The sequence below is a fragment of the Lynx canadensis genome, chromosome F2, assembly GCF_007474595.2.
Source record: "Lynx canadensis isolate LIC74 chromosome F2, mLynCan4.pri.v2, whole genome shotgun sequence".
NCBI classification, from domain to species: domain Eukaryota; kingdom Metazoa; phylum Chordata; class Mammalia; order Carnivora; family Felidae; genus Lynx; species Lynx canadensis.
The window spans coordinates 53184161-53189101 of record NC_044320.2 but is presented as its reverse complement, the minus strand read 5'-3'; positions in this window follow the sequence as shown (position 1 = coordinate 53189101).

Genomic DNA, 4941 nt, shown 5'->3' with positions numbered 1-4941 from the left:
TGGGAGAGACTTCACGTAGAGAAGTCTTATGTGAGTCTATACATAGTTTCACTTCAGTTTCACAGTTTAAATCTTAAAAGAGCTTTAATTGACATTTATTATGCCAATTAAGCTTGGAATGGAGCAATGGATGCATTTCCCAAAATGTTTGAAAGCACTAACAGCTTACACTGCTGAGCGAGAATCTCCGGGGTGTAATTTAGCCACTTAGGAAGCCACGTTAACACTCCCAGGCCATTATGACGCTGTTGTGGCTTCTGCGTGCGAAATGTGTGAATGTTCATTCTTTCCTATTTTGTGCTCTCTTGTATGTTTATTTACAATTTATGGCACATTCCTTGTATATACATAAACATAAAGGCAATTAAAAGTATATCATGAATAAAATTTTGGCTATAATTATTTTTAAATGAAAATAAATTACAAAATGATGGATTGCCCATAATATGTCATGGGCCATAAAATGACAAATGTCATTATATAAAATGTTCTAGTATTCCCTCTATTTGCTAGGCTACATAGTGGAATTTGAAGAACACTAAACCTGGAGGTAAGAGTCCTGGATTCTAGCCTCTGCTCTGCCATTAATGTAGTATGACCAGGCATGTCATAAACTCTGAACCTTTGTTTCCTCATTGGGAACTCGAAGGGTTGGACTTGATCTCTAATGGGTCTGTCTTGCCACAGGCCTTTTGCAATGCTGTTCCTCTTAGCAGTCTTCCCACCATCCACACACACAGATACCAAATCTTACTTTTTCCTTAAATCTTAGTTAAAATGTTCTTTGTTTTGGGAAACTTTTCTTGATTGCAAAGACTAAATCAAGTCTCCTTGTTATATGTTTTCATATACTCTCTCTCTAATCACCTACCAGGATTTATATTTCTTGAATTATTACTTAATTATTATTGTTCTTCTCTACTGGGCTGGATAACCATGAAGGCATGGACCGTACGTCTTCCAGTTCCATAGTGTATCCCCAGGACTCTGCACAGTTCCTTACATACAGAAATGTTTGATAAATATTTACTAAATGAATGACTATGAATTTTTTTTAAAAAGTCTATTTATTTTGAGAGAGCAGGGGCAGAGAGAGAGAGAGAGAGAGAGAGAGAGGGAATCCCAGGCAGGTTCCACACTGTCAGCACAGAGCCTGATGCAGGGCTTGAACTCATTAATCATGAGATCATGACTTTAGCCGAAACCAAGAGTTGGACATTTCACCAACGGAGCCACCCAGGCACCCTGACTTTTGTACTTTTTACATCTTTTGGGTCATGATAGAATAACAGGAACTGGATTTACCTTCCATGCTCAAACAACTAGAAAACTGGGCAAAATATGCACAATAGTAGTTTACAGGGCTTGAACAACAGGCAGCACTGGACTGTGATTCTTGAGAGGGAAACAAAGGAAGTGAGTACTTCCAGTGCCCCCACTCACTGCCTTCACAGGGATGGGGAACCCAAACATAGTCTGGTACCTTACTGGTTACAGGAAATGCATGGAGAAGATTCTGGCGTGTTTATGCACACACACACAGAATTTAATAAAATATGGTCTTGTCATCAAGTATATTTCTTGCCATGAGTTCTATCCCAAGCTCCAGTCAAGTAGAAGTTAGAGGTTTCTTTTGGTTTCCCTGCCATCTCTTCAATATCAACATCATTGTCTTAAAGCTTATTTTGTTTGATATTGGTATAGCCACTCCAGCTCTCTTTTGGTTACTATTTACATGGAATATCTTTTTCCATCCTTTTATTCTCAGTCTATATCTGTGCTTGAATCTAAAGTGAGTCTTTTAGGGGCTTCTGGGTGGCACAATTGGTTAAGTGCCTGACTCCTGAATTTGGCTCAGGTCATGATCTCACAGTCATGGGATTAAGCTCCACACTGGACTCCACACTGAGCATGGAGCTTGCTTGGGATTCATTCTCTCTCTCTCTCTCTCTCTCTCTCTCTCTCTCTCGGTCCTTCCCTAGTTCGTGCTCTCTCTAATAAGTAAACATTAAAAAAACAAAATAAAATTAGTCTTTTGTAAACAGCATGTAATTGGATATTGCTTTTAAGAATCCATTTACAAATCTCTGCCTTTTAATTAAAGAGTTTAATCATTTCCTTTGGTACTTTAGAAATTGTTTTAGCTCTTTGAACATATTTATAATAGCCAATGTAAAGTCTTTGTCTAGTAAGTTTAACATATGAGCTTTTTTAAAGAACAGTTTCTATTCAATAGTATTGTGGGGTTTTTCCCCCCGTGTGTGGATCATACTTTTTTGGTTCCTTTTGTGTCTCATATTTTTTGTTGAAAACAGGACATTTTGAATATTATATATTTGAATAGTATAACCCACTTTTAGTGTTTGTTGTTGTTGATTCTTATACCTGTTTGTTTAGTTACTTTATTGAACTAATTTTATGAAATCTGTATTATTTTTGTGTGCCCCCTGAAGTCTCTATTCCATTAGTGGTCAGCTAATAATTGGAAACAGATTTCCTTAAGCACCTGGAACCAAAATATATTGTATAGACCAAAATATTCAGCCTAAAGTAGTATGTAATGCTCTGTACCTTTTATGAATCCATAACAATCTACATGATCTCTTAATATTTCTGTAAGACTTATTTCCTTGAATGTGACATATGCATAGTCTGCACCACATGGAAAATAAGGCTTAGATTTCATTTCTGCAATGCCCAGTCCATTCGTTCATTTGTTCTTCTTTCATTCACCAGACCACTTGATAGATATTGTGAATTTAAACAAGACACAGATCCTGTTCTTACGTAGGTCCCAGTCTAGCAGTGTGACCTTGGGAAAGTTTCTTAATCTTTCTGAGGTTGAAATTCTTTAATTATTTAATGATATAATTGGAATACTATCATTAATCTCATTGGGTTGTCATGAGAATTAAATGGAATATGTTTGTAAAGCTAGTGCAGTACTTGGTGCAAAGTTAATGCTTAATAAATGCTTTCTTCATGCTCTTGTCAATTTTCAGAGCAACTGAGGTACCATAAATAACAATTATCACCATCTGTCATATGCTATTTATATGCCAACCAAGTGCAAAGGGTCTTATTTAATATTTCATTTAGTTTATAAAACATGGCTATGAAATAGGTATTATAGTAGGTATTAATATAAGTAGCCATTAATAGTAAAATTGAAAGTGGCTCAAAGACATTAAGCAACTTCGTGAGGCCACACACAGTTGCTAAATTAAGATTAAGAATTTGAATGCAGGAGGGCACCTCGGTGGCTCAGTCAGTTAAGTGTCCGACTTGGGCTCAGGTCATGATCTCATGGTACGAGAGTTTGAGCTGTGCTTTGGGCTCTGTGCAGACAGCTCAGAGCCTGGAGCCTACTTCATACTCTTTGTCTCCTCTTTTTCCACACCTCCCCTGCTCATGCTCTGTCTCTCAAAAATAAACAAACATGAAATAAATTTAAAAAAATTTTTGAATGCAGGTTTCCTTTAGTTTAATACCTATCTCCTTAACCTCTTTCCTACATCTCTGCTGATAGTAGTGCTTTCCTCACAAGATGACACAGGCATAAAATCTTTACGGAATTAGTTCTAGGCCAGTAGAACTGAAGAAAGGACCATTTCTTGCCTTCCTTGGCTGTAGAGGGCAGCAAAGAGCCAGACTGAAAGGGGGGAGAACTTCATAATATAACATTAGACTCTTCTCTACTGGTATTTCTAAAAGGTTATTTTAATTTAGACAATAAAAAAAAATCACAGAGGTCTAAAACTGTGTAATGACTAGGAAAGTGAGCCAGATAGCTTTCTGAAATTTTATTTATCTATCTAATCTATCTATTTACTTTTCTGATAGTTTTTAAAAAAATAACATTCCTCTTTTTTGCAGAGAAAGAAAGCAAACCTCAGCCAGAAAAAGATAAGCCAATAATAGTTCAAATACTTGTAAAGAGTGCTCCCCTAAGTCCCTATTTGAAACGTTAGCCCTTCTGTAGCTTAGCTCTTAGTCAAGATTGAAGAGTTCAAGATCCTATCTTAAAACTAAAATTTAAAGGAATTTGAGCTGTCTTTACTCTGGTCTCTTTCCTGAAAATGTTGGCAGGATCTAGAGCATTCTGCCATAACCAAAGAGTTCTGATGGCTGCAGTGCTTGAAGTCATCCACTGTAGATTTTAAAGTGCAGGGAAGCTAAATGTATGACATGGACACTGCCTGTAGACCCAGGATGACTTTTTAAGCCCACTTGCTTTTAGTAATCTCTACACTCAACATGGGGCTCGAACTCATGACCCTGAGATCAAGAGTCGCATGCTCTTCCGACTGAGAAGTAGACTTCATGGCAGTAGACTAGATTGTGAAGTTATTGAGGGCAAGAACTACAAACAGATGACCCACACTAACCAACCCTGCCCCCCAGAGTCAGATGAAAAATTGAACTGACAAATATTTATTGAGTACCTACGCTTAGTACCAGGGATATAAAGGTAAGTATCACAGGAGGTGGTATGGCCTAGTGGGTTCAGAGCACAGCTGCTGATTGTCTATCTGTGTGACTGGTACCAGCCAGGTTCCCCGGGAGGCTGACTCTGAGATGGAGAGTAAACTACAAGAGGTTAATTTGGGAATGCTTGTGGCATCAACACCCAAGGAAAGAAGGGAGAGAAAGAAGGAATGAGTAGAAGTTGAGCTGCAGTGCAGTCTCAAAGGAGGCCTTCGCTGACCCCATGAGACAATCTGAAGTGATGCCCGAGTGGAGGCGATCCCCCATGGGGATGGATAAATGCGGTTGCCTTGAAAAGACTGCATAGTCTTGGGTGAGCAGTGCCATAGACAACTCCTTAAGCAATGAGGGAGTAAGTCCTTTCCTAAAGGGGGATTTGGAAGGTACACTGCACCTTCCATACAGTGACCTTAGATAATTTTTTTTTAACTTTGTTGACCCTCATTTTCTTCA